Source organism: Capricornis sumatraensis, chromosome 7, assembly GCF_032405125.1.
Source record: "Capricornis sumatraensis isolate serow.1 chromosome 7, serow.2, whole genome shotgun sequence".
NCBI classification, from domain to species: Eukaryota; Metazoa; Chordata; class Mammalia; order Artiodactyla; family Bovidae; genus Capricornis; species Capricornis sumatraensis.
This window is the reverse complement of record NC_091075.1, coordinates 106,323,295-106,341,866: the sequence shown is the minus strand read 5'-3', so window position 1 is coordinate 106,341,866 and position 18,572 is coordinate 106,323,295. Positions and strand designations below refer to the sequence as shown.

General features: G+C 42.7%; 1 protein-coding gene across 2 annotated transcripts in view; it reads left to right on the top strand.

The window, feature by feature from the left end:
- The window catches only part of STK32B (serine/threonine kinase 32B), a 384,837-nt gene that overhangs the window by 94,814 nt on the left and 271,451 nt on the right, over positions 1 to 18,572 (top strand). The window lies entirely within an intron of this gene.

Sequence of the window (18,572 nt, the reverse complement as noted above, 5' to 3'; positions counted from 1 at the left end):
CAGAGAACACTGTACTGCTGATCTCTAGAGCTTATTCATCCTGCTTGACTGAAACTTTATGCCCATTAGATAGTAATTCCCGATTGCCTCATCCCCTTAGCCCCTGGCAACCAGCATTCCAGTCTTGCGTCTATGAATTTGACTATTTTAGATACCACATATACATGGAATCATGCAGTATTTATCTTTCTGTGACTGGTTTATTTCATTTGGCGTAATATCCTCAAGATTTAATCCATGTTGAATAAAAGTGGCAAGAATGGGCATTCTTGTCTTGTTCTTGACCTAAAAGGAAAAACTTTCACCTCTGCACTTTTGAGTATGATGGTAGTTTTGGGTTTGTCATACATGGCCTTTTATTATATTGAAGTATATTTCTTTTATACTCACTCTGTTGAGAGTTTTTATCATAAATGAATGTTGAATTTTGTCAAAAGCTTTTTCTGCCTCTATTGAGATGATCAGGTGATTTTTAGCCATCATTCTGTTAATGTGGTATATCATGCTGATTGATATCTGGATGTTGAATCATCTTTGCAGCCCTGCAATAAATCCCACTTGAACAGGGTGCATGATCCTTTTAATATTTGTTGAATTCAGTTTGCTAATACTTTGTTGACGATTCTTTGCAGGTATGTTCATCAGGTATATTGGCCTATAATTTTCTTTTTTTGTGTGATCCTTGTTTGGTTTTGGCATCAGGGTAATGCTGACCTTGAAAAATCAGTTTGGGAATGTTCCCTCCTCCACAATTTTTAGGAAGAGTCTGAGAAATATAAGTATTAAACCTTTGGGCATTTGGTAATATTACCAGCGAAGCCTTTTCATACTGTTCATGGGGTTCTCATGGAAAGAATACTGAAGTGATTTGCCATTCCCTTCTCCAGTGGACCATGTTTCGTCAGAACTCTCCACCATGACCCGTCCATCTTGGGTGGCCTTACACACGTCACGGCTCATAGTTTCATTGAGTTAGACAAGGCTGTGGTCCATGTGATCAGATTGGTTAGTTTTCTGTAATTGTGGTTTTCATTCTGTCTGCCCTCTAATGGAGAAGGACAAGAGGCTTATTGAAGCTTCCTGATGCCTTAGGAAGCATCACTATAAACAAAACTAGTGTAGGTGATGGAATTCCAGTTGAACTATTTCAAATCCTAAAAGATGATGCTATGAAAGTGCTGCACTCAATATGCCAGCAAATTTGGAAAACTCAGCAGTGGCCACAGGACTGGAAAAAGTCAGTTTTCATCCCAATCCCAAAGAAAGGCAATGCCAAAGAATGCTCAAACTACCACACAATTGCACTCATCTTACACACTAGCAAAGTAATGCTCAAACACTTCCAGATGTTCAAGCTGGTTTTAGAAAAGGCAGAGGAACCAGAGATCAAATTGCCAACATCTGTTGGATCATCGAAAAAACAAGAGAATTCCACAAAAACATCTACTTCTGCTTTTTATTGACTATGCCAAAGCCTTTGACTGTGTGGATCACAACAAACTGTGGAAAATTCTTAAAGAGATGAGAATACCAGACCACCTGACCTGCCTCCTGAGAAATCTGTATGTAGGTCAAGAAGCAACAGTTAGCACTGGACATGGAACAACAGACTGGTTCCAAATTGAGAAAGGAGTACGTCAAGGCTGTATACTGTCACCCAGCTTATTTAACCTGTATGCAGAGTACATCATGAGAAATGCCAGGCTGGAAGAAGCACAAGCTGGAATCAAGATTGCTGGGAGAAATATCAATGACCTCAAATATGCAGATGACACCACCCTTAAGGCAGAAAGTGAAGAACTAAAGATCCTCTTGATGAAAGTGAGAGAGAAGAGTCAAAAGCTGGCTTAAAGCTCAACATTCAGAAAACTAAGATCAGGGCATCTGGTTCCATCACTTCATGGCAAATAGATGGGGAAATAGTGGAAACAGTGACAGACTTTATTTTTCTGGGCTCCAAAATCTCTGCAGATGGTGATTGCAGCCATGAAATTAAAAGATGCTTACTCATGGAAGAAAAGCTATGACAAATGTAGACAGCATATTGAAAAGCAGAGACATTACTTTGCCAACAAAGGTCCATCTAGTCAAAGCTTTTGTTTTTCCAGTACTCATGTATGGATGTGAGAATTGGACTATTAAGAAAGCTGAGTGCCAAAGAATTGATGCTTTTGAACTGTGGTGTTGGAGAAGACTCTTGGGAGTCCCTTGGAGGAGACTCAGCCAATCTCCAGGAGGAGATCCAGCCAGTCCATCCTAAAGGAAATCATTCCTGAATATTCATTGAAAAGACTGATGCTGAAGTTGAAACTCAAATACTTTGGCCACCTGATGCGAAGAACTGACTCATTGGAAAAGAGCCTGATGCTGGGATAGATTGAAGGCAGGAGAAAGGAACGACAGAGGATAAGATGGTTGCATGGCATCACCGACTCAATGGACATGAGTTTGAGCAAGCTCCTGGCATCGGTGATGGACAGGGAAGCCTGGTGTGTTGCAGTCCATGGGGTCGCAAAGAGTCAGGCATGACTGAGTGACTGAACTGAACTGATTTGATGCTTTCTTATATTTTCTGTCTCTGGTGAAGTACTGTCTTTGTTTATCCATTCTCCGAAGTTCAGTGAGCATCTTTATGACCAATATTTTGAACTCTGTTTCAGCTAAACTGCTTATCTCCATTTCATTATGGGTTTTTAAACTGGTAGTTATCTTTTCCTTTTGTTTGAAATATATTCCTTTCTCTCCTCATTTTGCTTGACTCTCTGTGTTTGTGTCTAATATTACGTGAAGCAGCTATCTCTGCCAGTCTTGAAATACTGGCCTTATGAAGGAGATCAAGGTTATTGCTTAACCTTGCCCTAGCTCTTGATTATCTCTTAAATGTTTGTGATTATCTTAGCTCTCTGACTTATTCTTCATAGTTCCCAGTTGTTGAAGGTGTGCAAAGACCTATTAGTGGTCCAGAGAATTTCAGTTAGCCCTTAGTTTCAGGCTGATTAGAAGCTGGACTTGCAGGCCACACATTTTAAGGTCTGCCAATATATACAGTAATATAGAACTGCAACTGTAAACCTCACTGGCCTTCACACCAGATGATCTACATGTAACTCATTGGTGACAGCTGCAAAAATCAGGGCTCCAGATGAGTGATCTCATTTCTGGGCTTCTCTGGAGGCTCAGTTGGTAAAGAATCTGCCTGCAATGCAGGAGACCTGGGTTCGATCCCTGGATCTAGAAGATCTCCTAGGGAAGGAAATGGCAGCCCACTCCAGTACTCTTGCCTGGAGAATTCCATGGACAGAGAAGCCAGGAAGGCTACAGTCCATGGGATCGCAGAATTGGACACAACTGTGCAACTAACTTTCTCTTTCACTGGGAGTTACCAGGGAGCTGCAGTGAGTTCAAGGGAATACACAGAGAGGACATCCCCTAGACCACTTCCATAGCCTCTAAATGTATGGAAAACTGGAAGCCTGTCCCTCGGGCTGAAGCTCCAAGACCAGTAAATAGGCTTTTTTCACAGGAAGATGGGCTACATCTCAGTCGATTTTCTGTACAGTGACTAGAGTATGGGGGCCTTCCAAGAATAGTCTCTCTGATTGTCTCAGACCCGTGGGGCACCAAAACACAATTCCCCCTGCACAGCAGGGGCAGATGCTCAAGGAGCATGCCCTGTATGGCCTGCATGTGCCTATGGGCTCTGGCAGGGCTGATAAGCGGCATGAGGTTGAGGCAAGAACACTGGTGCTAGGAAGGGAGAGGATAAGAATGGCACCAGGAAGACTCCCAACAGATTCCTGCCCCTCCAGCAGAGCTTTAAGGATAGTAAATGAATCTCCTTCACATATGTTCTAAACCTAGGCCTGTTTGTTGCTTTTGCACTGGGTCCAAGACAAGTGAATCATCATGCAAGCCCTTTATGAGTTCTCTGTTCCCTTTAGCCCTATATTCTTCCAGATGTAACTCCTGCTGGGTTTCAAAGACAGACATTTTGGAGGCTCTCCTTACCAGTGCCAGTTCCAAGGGCTGGGATGCCTGATGTGGGCACAAACCCCTGGCTCTTTGGAGTGAAGTTTCCTATTTGTGAGCCCTCTCCCAATTTCAGGTCACCAGGCTAGGGGGGTGGAGTGTTTTTGTGTGTGTGTGTGAGATCACATCTCTGGTTCTCCTTCCCATCTCAATGTGGCTTTTTTATCCTTTATTGTGGAGAAGCTGTTAAGCTAGTTTTCAGGTCATTCTCATAGGGGTTTTTTCCATGTGTAGTTGTAAATTTATTGTGTCCATGAAAGGAGATGAGTCTAGGACCTTCCTACACCACCATCCTGAACCACATCCTTCCTTGGTCTCCGTCTTCACTGACTGTAACAATCTAGTTGTTTTACCCATTTCTGAGCCAGTTGTACAAAATCTCCAACTCTGATCCTAGAGTTGTTTCTTCTTCCTTTAATTCTGTCAGTTTTCCTTCTGACACTTTGTAGGTCTGTTATTAGGTCCATACAGATTTATAGTTGTTATGACCTCATGATGGATTGACCTTTTTATCATTGTGAAATGTTCTTTTCTATCTCTGCTAATAATCTTTTTTTTTGAAGCTTATTTTCTCTGAAATTCATATAGTTATTCTAGCCTACATGGCATATATTTTTCCATGCATTTTCTTTCATTCTATCTGGGTCTTTATATTTGACATTAATCTCTTGAGCATATCATATAGTTAGGTCTTGTGTGCATGCTTGCTAAGTTGCTTCAGTTGTGTCCAACTCTTGGCAGCCCTGTGGACTATAACCCCTGTCATGTCAGTCTCCCCTGTCATGGGATTCTCCGGGCAAGGATACTGGAGTGGGTTGCCATTCCCTTCTCCAGGGATCTTCCCAACCCAGGGATTGAACCTGCATCGTTCACTTCTCCTGCATTGCCAGGCAGGTTCTGTCCCACTTGCTTCTTTTTAAATCTGTCTGGCAATCTCTACCTTTTAGTCTGTTTACAGTAAATGAAGTTATTAATTTGATTTCAATTAGGCTTAGCATGGTTTTATTTGTTCTTGTTCTCACTTTTGTTCTTTGGTTACTCTTTTCCTGTTTTGTTTTAAATTAACTGAAGATTTAGAATCTCCATTTATCTCATGACTTCACAGCCATACTTCCTTGTTTTAAAATTACTGCTTTAGGGATTATAATACATATCCTCAGGGCTTCCCTTGTGACTCAGCTGGTAAAGAATCTGCGTGCAATGTGGGAGACCTGGGTTTGATCCCTGGGTTGGGAAGATCCCCTGGAGACAGGAAAGGCTACCTACTTCAGTATTCTGGCCTGGAGAATTCCATGGACTGTATAGTCCATGGGGTTGCAAAGTTGGACACAACTGAGCAACTTTCACCTCACAGTTTATTTCAGTCTGCTTAGAGTTAATATTTTATACTTCACATAAAATCTAAAAACCTGGCAACTGTAAAGATCTATTTACCACACCTGTCAACTCTTATACTATAGTTGTCATATGTGTTATAGTTTATAAATCATAAATTTCCAATACAATATTATAGTTTGTTGTTTTAAGTACATATAAATATATACATATATAATGTATATGTAAAATATATAATATATATTTAAAAACATGTGGGTTTTTTTTTTTTTTTGGCCTTTAAAAAATTAGAAGGAAAATAGCCCTTAATAATTACTCATACCTTTCATGAAGGTATGAATTTCCCTCTAGTAACCTTTAGTATTTTATGTGGCACAAATCTCCAATCAATGCATTCTCTTAATTTTATTTTATCTGAAACTCCAATACTTTGGCCACCTGATACGAAGACCTGACTCATTTGAAAAGACCCTGATGCTAGGAAAGATTGAGGGCAGGAGGAGAAGGGGACAACAGAGGATGAGATGGTTGGACGGTATCACCAACTCAATGGACATGAGTTTGAGTAAACTCCAGGAGTTGGTGATAGACAGGGAGGCCTGGCATGCTGCAATTCATGGGGTTGCAAAGAGTCAGGCACAACTGAGTGACTGAACTGAACTGAACTGAAATGCATTTATTTCACCTTTCTTGAGGACTGTTTCTACTGGATACAGATTATTGGGTTGACAGCTTTTTCTTTATTGCTTTAAAGATTTTGTGCCATTGTCAGCTGAATGACCTCTGTGCTTTCTGCTGGGAGGCCATTAAGCTGAATCATTATTATCTGATAGTAATATGTCCTGAGAGGGCAATGGCACCCCATTCCAGTACTCTTGCCTGGAAAATCCCATGGATGGAGGAGCCTGGTAGGCTGCAGTCCATGGGGTTGCTAAGAGTCAGACACGACTTCACTTTCACTTTCACTTTTCACTTTCATGCATTGGAGAAGGAAGTGGCAACCCACTGCAGTGTTCTTGCCTGGAGAATCCCAGGGATGGGGGAGCCTGGTGGGCTGCCGTCTATGGGGTCGCACAGAGTCGGACACGACTGAAGCGACTTAGCAGCAGCAGCAGCAGCAGTAATACGTCACATCCATCTCTTTCTTTTCAAGATTTTCCTTTAATCTTTGACTTTCAGCAGTTTGACTATGATATTCCTAGGCATAACTTCTGGATTAAAAGCAAACAGTTTCTCTTTTCTTAGATTTCCCATATTTTCATTTATTCCACCATATTGCCCTTTATACCATGCAGCTTAGTCTTAGTCTTAAGAGCTGTTTTCATATCCTTTATTCTGTTTCCAACATCTGGGTCATCTTAAGATTCACCTTAATTAAGGATGGGTCACATTTTTCTGGTTCTTTATACGTTGAGTAATTTGGGCTTGCATCCTGGATATCGTGAATGTTATGTTGTATAGACCTTGGATTGTGTTCTATTTCTTTGAAAATATATTTTTAACAAGAAGTTACTTTGGTTGGATTTATACTGTATCTCTTCTTGGGTGTGCACACAAGTCTCAGTCCCTTTCTTTTTTTCTTCTGCTCTCTACTGCTTACAGTCTGCCCTATACATGTGATTTTTAGGGGTCAGCCAGAGAGGTGGACAGAGTTTATGTGCTGTGTTTGAGGTTCTTCTCTAGATTTCTTAGAAGAAGAGTTATGATCCAGGGAATTTAGAAAGTTTGCCTATAGTCCCATGGGGAGGGCTGAACTTCAGCAACAACAACAAAAAACATTTTAAAAATTCTGTTAAATCATTGCTTTCTGTTGTCACTTATCCTAATGTTGAGCATTTTGTGGCTGAAGAAAACTTGAAGCAACTCCCTTAATCCACAACACAATTGACACCACGTAGAAGTGTATCATTTTACCCTCGAGTCAGTGGTGATCTTGGCCCCGAGTCCCTTGCACCCTTTCCTGTCAGTACGGTCAGATCTGTTAGCCTGGGCCCTCATGAGTTATTACTTGATTATATCCTGAAAGTTTTCTTGTCCTTTTCTGTCTTCATCTGTGCTGCTATTTGGCTGCTGGCTTGATTCTCAGAACCTGTGGTTCAGAGCGTAAATATATTCAAGCTTTGGTTACAGTGAGTGTTCTGAAGAAAAATGCAAGCTTTCTAGAGGAGACTCTATTTTTAAGTCACTCTTAGGTTGTGGCAGTTTCTTGATGACACCCAAATTCATGTAGAATGTACACAAACATCCAGTATTCAGGATGAGGTTGCTTCAAGGCAATCAAACAAAGCTCTATTCTGGTCAAAATACAGAATAACTACTGCCTTTCATGTCAATGTAGATGAGCCTACATGACTATTATGAGACTCAAGGTGGAACTGTGCTGGGCTAGGATGAAGAAGACCACCCTTCTACTATTGAATGGGTACTTTGGCTTTGCTTTCAGCCTTTGGTGGGTTTGATAGCTGGCATTTATTAAGAGTTTTCAAGAAAGACATTTCATTGTTCAAGTATGACAGTAGCCTTGGTTATCAGGAAAAAGCACATGTGAATTTGCAGAAATCTTATTTGACTTTCTTGCGGGGAGTATATTGTGCTTCCCCAGTGAAGTACCAAAGTAAACAGCTGCAAGCGATCCGTTGGTTTTAGCAAGAATTTACTGAAGAGTTTTATAACGCTTTTATGAGTAAATTCTAGGACAGTTGAGGCATGGCAGATGCCTCATATCTACCTATCTCAGTGGAAGCACTTTAGATCTGGGAAGCAGGCTGACTCTGATATGCTTTAGTTGTGCTTACCTGGGATAGTGAATTAACCAGTCTTAAGCTTAGTTTTCTCATTTGTACAAAGAAAAGGAAAATGGTGAATCAGTGGACTCTAAAGGCTGTTGTTTTCGACTGTCCAGCATGCTTTTCACATTTCTTTCTTATCACCATGGCATCTCTTTTCTTGGGAAGATACCTCCTCCACCTCATGTGGACATGTCAGTCCCTGTGGTGCCCCACTAACCGTCTGAGATGGGTGTGTGATGTGGTTGTGCCAAGCCACTTGGGCCATGTTCCTAGACCAGTGCTTGGTCCAAGGAGTGGCTGTGTGACCCAAACAGAGCCATTCAGAATCCTTCCACGGAATCGGAGGTGAAAGACTTCTTGTCATCCTGTCATGAGTGATGTGTGTAAGAAAACAGATCTGCAAGAGTTGCTGGCTGTTTTTCTCAGGCACAGGGACTCACCCCCATGTGGGACCTCCGAGTGGAGGGTGCCTTGAAGGCAGCCGAGGGTCAGAGAAGCTGATGCTTGTATGTACAGCCCCCTGTCCATCACTGAGGGACGGCTGCTTTAAGCAGCATCACCTCTCCTGCACTTTTGGCTTGCCCCACCCAGGACACACCCTGATGCTGGGAGGTACTGGGGGCAGGAGCAGAAGGGGCCGACAGAGGATGAGATGGTTGGATGGCATCACTGACATGATGGATGTGAGTTTGAGAAAACTCCAGGAGTTGGTGATGGACAGGGAAGCCTGGTGTGCTGCAGTCCATGGGGTCACAAAGAATCAGACATGACTGAGTGACTGAACTGAACTGAACTGACTGATCCAGGGCAGAAAAAGGCTTCACAAGTAGGGCTTCCGTGGTAGCTCAGTTGGTAAAGAATCCACCTGGAATGCAGGAGACCCCAGTTCAACCCCTGGGTTGGGAAGATCCCCTGGAGAAGGGAAAGGCTACCTACCCACTCCAATATTCTGGCCTAGAGAATTCCATGGACTGTATAGTCCACGGGGTTGCAAAGAATTGGACACGACTGAGCGACTTTCACTTCACTCACATCCAGGGTAGAAAAAGGCCCTAGCAGAGAGCCTCAGGTGTCCGCAGTAAACAGCCTGAGCTGTGTGGGGTTCAGGAGGGGGGGGCATGGGCAGTTACCACCAGTGCGCCACCTTTTTGTTCTTCCAGTCCTATAGCTTTATCCACTGTCCTTAGCAACCACGGAAGCTAGTATCCTATTTTGTTTATGCAAGATCATGTTGCTGTTGTTCAGTCGCTCAGTCATGGACTGCAGCACACCAGGCTTCCCTGTCCTTCGCTATCTCCTGGAGTTTGCTCAAACTCATGTCCCTTGAGTCGGTGATGCCATCCAACCATCCCATCCTCTGTCGTCCCCTTCTCCTCCTGCCCTCAATCTTTCCCAGCATCAGAGTCTTTTCCAGTGGGTTAGCTCTTTGCATCAGGTGGACAAAGTATTGGAGCTTCAGCTTCAGCGTCAGTCCTTCCAATGAATATTCAGGACTGATTTTCTTTAGATTTGACTGGTTTGATCTTGGTCCAAGTGACTCTCAAGAGTCTTCTCCAGCATCACAGTTCGACAGCATCAGTTCTTTGGCACTCAGCTTTCTTTGTGGTCTAATTCTCACATCCGTACATGACTACTGGAAAAACCATAGATTTGACTATATGACCTTAGTTGGCAAGGAGATCCAACCAGTCCATCCTAAAGGAGATCAGCCCTGAGTGTTCATTGGAAGGACTGATGTTGAAGCTGAAACTTCAATATGTTGGCCACTTGATGCGAAGAGCTGACTCACTTGAAAAGACCCTGATGCTGGGAAAGATTGAGGGTGGGAGAAGGGGACAACAGAGAATGAGATGGTTAGATGGCCTCACCAACTCAATGGACATGAGTTTGGGTAAACTCTGGGAGTTGGTGATGGACAGGGAGGCCTGGTGTGCTACAGTCCATGGGGTCACAAAGACTCGGACATGACTGAGCAACTGAAGTGAACTGAACCTTGTTTGGCAAAGTGATATCTCTGCTTTGAAGCATTACTACAAGCAAAGCTAGTGGAGGTGATGGAGGAGATCACGTTGGGTTCCCAGTATTTGCAACCTGGAGAGTCCTGGCTAACTCACAATCATTGTCCTAGGAACTGAACCCTTTGACCATCCTTGTCTTCTTAAAGCTCAGTGTGCTGGGCCTTATTTTCTCCGTTTTACACATGATGCATCAGAAGCCTGGAGAAGACCCCACTGCCACCAGCCTGTTTTGTTCCCACATGTCCCTCCCAAATACAGAAGTTAGGAAGAAAGTAGCTTTAGTCACACGTGTATTAGCAAGAAACCATGAGAGTCAGGAGGAGACAGTCCATCAACATCCCAAAACACGGGACATTTGCTTTGGGAAGGGACAACAGCTAGGAGAAAGAGCATGAACTTTCGAGATGGGGAAGCCTGAGCTCAGATTCTAGTCCTGCTGCTTCTAGCCATGTGAACTTGGACCAGTCATAAATTTTCTGCAAACCTCTGTTTCCTCCCCAAAAACATGAGAATGCCCATTTTTATCCTTATTATGTTCACAGTTTCCTTATCCTTGAACATAGAAAACATATGAATGATAGCCCCATGGAAGTCCTTGTTTGTTCATTTCATCACTGCTGCCATTTCTGGGTCTGTTTCTCTTTATTAATTTTCCTCCTGCTTGTGGGCCATATTTTCCTGCTTCTTTTCATGTCTAGGAATTTTTTGGACATGGGAAAGTACAATTTTACTTTATTTTTATATTTTTATTTCCCTGGTGGCTTAGATGGTAAAGAATCTGCCTGTGATGCGGGAGACCCAGGTTTGATCCCTGGGTGGGGAAGAATTCCTGGAGAAGGGAATGGAAACCCACTCCAGTATTCTTGCCTGGAGAACCCCATGGACAGAGGAGTCTGGCGGGCTTTGAAGGGTTGAAAATGACTGAGCAACTAACACTTTAATAGTTGATTTATAATGTTAAGTTTCAGGTGCACAAAATAATGATTTGATATTTTCATAGATTATAGTCCATTTACAATTATAAAGTATTGATTATATTCCCTGTGCCATACATTATATCCTTGTGTCTTATTTATTTTGTATCTAGTAGCGTGCCCCTCTTAATTCCCTTGCCCTTTCTTTCTCTTCCCCCTACCCAGCTTTCCTGTGGTAGCCACTCAAATAGAACTCATAGAAATGAGAACTACAATATATATATGAAATGAAGTATTCATTGGATGGGATATTAACAGCAGATTAGGCAGAGGATAAGATGGTTAGATAGCATCACCGTCTCAATAGAGATGTATTTGAGCAAACTCTGGGAGATACTAGAGGATAGAGGAGCCTGGCATGTTGCAGTCCATGGAGTTGCAAAGAGTTGGACCCAACTTGAGGACTGAATAACAATGACAGATGCAGAGTAGAAGAAAAGGTTAGTGAACTTGAAGATATAGCAATGGACACTATACAAATGAAGCACTGAGGAAAAATTAACATAGCTTCAGTAACTTACGGGCCTCCCTTGTGGCTTAGCTGGTAAAGAATCCGCCTGCCTGCAATGTGGGAGACCTGGGTTCAACCTCTGGATTGGGAAGATCCCCTGGAGAAGGGAAAGGCTATCCACTCCAATATTCTGGCCTGGAGAATTCCATGGACTATACAGTCCTTGGGGTTGCAAAGAGCTGGACAAAACTGAGTGACTTTCACTTCCACTTCACTTTCACTTCACTTTCAGTGACTTATGGAACAAAATGCAGTGATTTACCGAATGTGTAATTGGAGTTTCAGAAGGAGGGATGGGCATATAAAATATATTTGGAGAAATAATGGTTTATTTGTTTAGGTGATGAAAATGATAAAATCATATCCAGAAAGTTCAACCAGCTCCAAGCAAAAGGGACACAAGGAAAACATCATTAAAGATCATCATAGTTAAATTAATAAGTAGCTTATAACCGTTAATAGAAAATCTTGAAATGAACCAGGGGACAAAAGGACACATTGTGTTAGGAAATGGAAACTATGCAAGCCAAAGCTAGTGGAACAGCATTTTTCAAGTGATAATAGAGAAGAATCACCAATCTAGAATTCTATATTGAATTGAACAAAAATACCTTTCTGAAATGAAGACTTTAAAAGAAGGAAACAATGCTCAGAGTGATCTTCAAAGTTTACCGTGAAAATGAGGGGCAGAGACCATACAACCCCTGGACCTGTCATATGGCTGGCATTTTTCATATGTGTTCCATATCATCTTGTCTCTAGGTTATGTGGTGGGTTCTGGAAATGTTTGGGTAGCCAGCTTCCTCTTGCCATCCTTCACAGCACATCTTGCTTAGAGGTGGTCTTCAGATTGCTCCTCTGCCTCAGCCATCAGACTGTGAGATTCTTGAAAAGTTAGGGTTGGTCATAGTCACCTACCAGTCCCATCAGCAGCTGGCTCAGTGCCCAGCAGGTTGGGAAGGCTCAATAAATGCTGCCTAGAGTATGTATAAGTGAGAGAGAGAAAGAAGAAGGAAGGATCCAGACTACATAGCAGCCAGTGATATGATAAAGCATGATTGGATCGAATGGTTAAGGGGCTTCCCTGCCATTGAGAATGCATGCCAACCTCTTTATACCAGCCTGCAAGGCCCTGCAATCTGGCTTATGCCTATTTCACTGACACTCCTCTCTGCCCCTCCATCTTCCTGCTCATTCCTTGCAGCCCTTTTTCTCATCTCCCGAGCATGTTGAACTTATTTCTAACTCAGAACCTTACACTTGCTAGGCCCACCACCTTGATCACCTTCCCTTAGAACCCTGCAAAGGGCACCCATCCCATACAGAATTCTGCTCAAATGTCCCCTCCCTGAATACCCACCCCACTTGACCCTACCCCAAGCATTTCGTATCCATGTGCCCTTTCTGATCCTGTTTTCTTCAGTGCACCTGTCATTACCTGTAAATCCATTAAATGCTTGTTCATTTTTCCTTGTGGTTGTTGGTCTTATGTGTGAGAACATAATCTCTGTGTGGGCAGCAATGTTTCCTTATTGTTCACAGTTTGATCTGCAGTACTTACTGAGTGCAACTGTATATATATAAAGTATAATACATGTACACACATATATTTACACATATATATGGAATTTATGTATATAATGCATATATACATGTGCATGTATATACTTGCTGAGCGGTATATAAAAACACATACAAATACATTAAGCAAAATATATATATGAGCACATATTTATGAATATGCAGGTATTCATACCTAAGAAGCAGTGTACATAGACACGTGTATATGTATATAGCATATACACATGTATGTATATGCATATATATGCACAAATATCTATATGAATGTATAGCACATATAAACACATATCTATACATATATACCTTCTAAGCAGCATATATATCTATACGTCTATATACATATGCATTAAGTAGTATATACACACGTGTATTTGTGTATGTATAGTCACCTATACATATACCCAGGCTTCCTCAGTGGCTCAGTGGTGAAGAATCCATCTGCAATGCAAGAGACTTGCAGGAGACACAGTTCAATCCCTAGGTCAGGAATATCCTCTGGAGAAGGAAATGGCAACCTATGGACAGTATTCTTGCCTGTAAAATCCCATGGACAGAGGAGCCTGGTGGGCTACAGTCCTTGGGGTCACAAAAGAGTTGGACATGACTGAGCAACTAAACAACAGTCCATATACCCACCATTCACATAAAGTGTACAGATACATACACACACTCACATATGTATATGTATGCCCACAAAGCAATACAGTATATATCTACATACATGTATATATATACACACACATATATGCATATATATACACTAAGCAGTGTGTATATTTATGTTCACATACAATATTTATTTACATATACAATGTGTACATGATGCATATGACATATATGCTATATAATTAAATGAATGAATATTATATAAATGAGTGAAAACCTTGATAATTAACAAATTAACTGATAAGAGTTAGTTGACCGGTTTATACTGATTGCCTCTTGGTTAGGGTCCTGAGGAGAATTTCTGCATCTCCCTTGCTGCAAACTCTCATTTTTCACAGAGGCCCCCTCTCTCTCCAGGCTCACTCTCCCCAGCTCACAAGTTCCTCTTGACCCCTTGGAAGGTGGAGCCAGTGAATGTTGCTTTTGCTCCAGCAGAGAAAGTCCAGGCTGGAGTACTCTGCTTTGAGTCAACTTGGGAGTCAACAGGGCTTAATTATTTTCAAGGGAAGGAGGAAGATACCTTTGGGAGAACTTCCTGAGAAGTTCACTTCAAAAGTGTCTTTCTTGGATTAGCAAATGGGCCCTGTGCTTAGAGAGTCATAGGGTTGAAGCAAAATAAACAGAGAGTTAATTAAAATTCATGGAATAGCCAGAGGCAGTCTGCACATAAAACAGCAGAAAGTGGAATAGTTATATGATAATAGCTTTTTATGTCCCTCAAAGGCAGATTCTGGATAAAACTGAGCAGGAGTTGCACAGATGATAATTCCAGACTCCACACTATCTTATTATGCAATGACGATCATTTCCACACACAAGCATATTATTAGCTGTCTCGTTCCTCATTCCCGACTTTTACATCTGTGTGTGAATTCATAGTGTGAACAACTATTTGATTAATAGCAGACTAACCAATTTACTGCCCAGACTGCAACAAATCAATTTTGGAATTTTGAGAAATTTGGTCTTATATATCTGTTTTATCAGTTTGAATGTTCAGAAACATTTGACTGATCAGCATATTTTTTTCCCCTTAAAAATGTACACCGTTTTGGAATCACTTTCATCTTTTAAGTTGCTGGGCCTCTAGGATAAGAGTAGGGGTGGAAAGGACAGCAGGATTTTGAGTCAGACAGTAAACGTTTCTGCCAACTGTTCTGTCCCAGTGTTCGTCTGGCTACTTGTGAGGGTGTGGCAAGCAAGATGAATGAGGTCCCTGATGCCACTGAGTTGATGGTTTAGTAGGGAAGATAAATACACAAACGGTACATAAACATGATTTCAGTGATGATACTTGCTCTGCAGAAAATGTATAATGTGATGACCTGGGAGGGTAGGACAGCTTTCCTTGGAGGAGAGGCCAACAGAGAAGGCCTCTCTGAGATGGAGACAGTTAAGCCAAGACCTAACTGCTAAGAAGGAAACAGACCACGGGGAGATTCAGGGGGAAGAACTTCACAGACAAAAATGGCCAGCTGATGCAAAGGTCCTGTGGTAGGGCCAGAGTTAGTGAGGGGGCAGCGAGGCAGATGTGTGTAAGATGCCCAGCCAGCATTGCATCCTGCTGTGAGTGGGGGCCTGGCGCGTATGTTTGCTCTTTTCAGGACATTGCAAGAGTTCATCGTTTTATAGCACGATGGTTAGACAATTTCACCTCCAAGTCTGACAGAGCTGAGCTGGAATTTGGGTCAACCTGGTGACTCTGGGTAAGATGTCTAACTTCTCTGTGTCTCTGAAATGAGCTGTTATTCTTATGGAAGAATCAGTTTTAGAATTCTTTAACATGATGCTTTTACTGGCACCTTTCATCTTTCATGCAGGCATCTTTGATAAGGGTTGAAATCCATTTCTTTTGAGTGAAGTGTTTATTCCTTTCATGGGCTTCCCTGGTGGCTCAGATGGTAAAGAACCTGCCTGCAATGCAGGAGAACCTGGGTTGGATCCCTGGGTGGGGAAGATCCTCAGGAGGAGGGCATGGCAACCCACTTCAGTATTCTTGCCTGGAGAATCCCATGCACAGAGGAGCCCGGCCGGCTACAGTCCTTGGGGTTGCAAAGAGTCAGATAGGACTGAGCAACTAACACACACGCACACTTACTCCTTTCATATTAATTAGTCCATGTTTGGCTTGAGGCATGGGTTAGAGGAATTTGCTGGCTTCCATGGACTGCTTTAAGAGCTAAATATCAGAGGAAATGCAGGCTCACTCGCGAATGGCTTTCAAGCTTGGCCAGAGCAAATGATCCATTACTGACCAGTTTATTAATAACAGACGTCATTACTCATTTGCATTTCCCATTTTCCCACAATGACGTCTCAGTCCATCTTCTGGATGAACTTCCTGAGGACTTTTTCTGCCTATAAACCGGTCTCAACCTTGATTCATCCTAGAGAATACATTCCAGTATAAGAGAGTTAGAAGTAACAGGGCTGGTCCTGGACCCTTGTCCCCATGACTTCTTTTGGCATTTCCTAACAAAGCAATGTCCCTTATGACTCCTGAGGAAAACTGTTTGCGTAAGCAGTGGCGATAAATTATTTATAAAACACTCTTGGAATTACCTCCACACTCCTCTCCACCCTGTTGTTAGAAAAACATTCCCCTCCCCCCAAATGCCATATCTTCCATGTTGTATGTTTGTATGTTATTTCCTTTATTCATTCATTCACAGTTGTATAGCTGGGATCCACTTTTTAAACCCTTCTGTATCTCCCCCAGTGTCCTCAGGACAAAAGCCAACTGTATTGGCCTGCTTGTGCCAACGTGACAAAATTCCCCAGCCTGGGTGCTTAAAGCACAGAAGTGGCTGTCTCACAGTTCTGGAGGCCAGAGGACACCAGCCCAATTGGATCAGGGCCTGCCCCCATGCCCTCATTTTAATTTAATTACCTCTTTAAAGGCCATGTCTCCAAATGCCTCACATTCTGACGTCCTGGGGGTTAGGGCTTCACCATGCAGAGTTGGGGAAACACAATTCAACCTGCAACACCAGCCTTTTAAACGTGCCATGCAAGGCCATCTGTCTTCTGCTCCTTCCATTTGTTGCTTGGTGTTCACCACGGTCTATCTCCATATGTCTGCCGTGCAGTGTCCCAGGTGAGCGGGAGTGAGCATCACCTGATACAGATCAGAACTCACAGATGCAGGGCCCATGAGGTGGGTGCACTGTTTCTTAGCATCCCAAGGAGAGGCCAGTTGGTTTCGAGTGGAGCTGGACACACCATGGGGCTGTGCCCCAGGCAAGGGATGCCTCTCCATTCTGCCATCTCTTTTTCTGCTGACTGGGGACAAATACTTTAGAATCAAATACCATGCAGTTCGAGCTTCCTGTGCTTACATTTTAGTGGACTGTGGAGAAAAGCCAGATGCCCGGCCCTGAAGGCCTCAGTAGCTCCCCAGGCCCAGGAGAAGTTGACATTAGGTGGTGACTTGTGATCCTGGCTGATTCATTGCCATATGTATTAGTCAACATTCTCCAGAAATACAGAGCTAATAAGAGGAGAGGTAGAGATAGGGTTATTTAAGTAATTAGCTCACAGCATGATGGAAGCTAGCAAGTCCAAAATCTGCAGGATAGGCTGTCAGGCTAGAGATCCAGGAAGTTGCTGATATTGCTGTGCAAGATCAAAGGCCATCTGCTGCAGAATTTCCTCTGTTTGGGGAAGGTCGGTCTTTTGTTCTGTTGAGGTCTTCAATTGATTGGATGAGGCCCACCCATATTATGGAGAGCAATCTGCTTTACTCAAAGTCTGCTTGTTTAAATTCATCACAAATTAATTTTATCTAAAAGCATCCAGTGGTAAAGAACCTGCCTGTCAATGTAGGATGTGCTGGAGATGTGGATTCGGTCCCTGGGTTGGGAAGGTGCCCTGGAGGAGGGCATGGCAACCTGCTCCAGTATTCTTGCCTGGAGAATCCCATGGACAGAGAACCCTGGCGGATTACAGTCCATAGGGTTTCAGAAAGTTGGACATGACTGAAGTGACTTAGCAGGCATGTGCGCAAAAGCACCTACACGTACAGAATCCTCTTTGAACATATACCTGGGCGTCATGACCCAGCCAAGCTGACACATAAAATTCACCATCACATCAAACAATTGTGAAATTGTTCCTGAACTCCTTGGTGGGCCAATTCTGCACATCTCTTCAACATTCTCTATTCTTACCTTCATAACATGTATGAATAATGATCATAATCACAATGGTGGTGGTGGTGGTTTAGTTGCTTAGTTGTGTCCCAACTCTTGCGACCCCATGGACTGTAGCCTGCCAGACTCCTCTGTCCATGGGATTTTCCATTCAAGAGTACTGGAGTGGGTTGCCAATTCCTTCTCCCATAAGCACAATAATAATAATTTAGTAAGTGCTTATCATGTAACTCTCAAAATCACCCATTGAGATAGGTACACTCCTACCCCCATTTTACAGATGAGGAAGTTGAGAGCACTGCTAACATACATGTTCCAGCTCTCTGTGTTTGCAGAGGGACTGTGCCCTCTCCTGGCAATGCACTTCCTTCTACCTCCTCCCACACTTCCATTGTCATGAAGCCAACCCTTGTTGACTGAGAAACAAGGAATATTCAAATGCAGCGTCTTCCAGAATGCCTTCTCCTAATCACATGTCCTGGTTAGGATTCCTCTTCTCAGGTACCTTAGCTTCATGT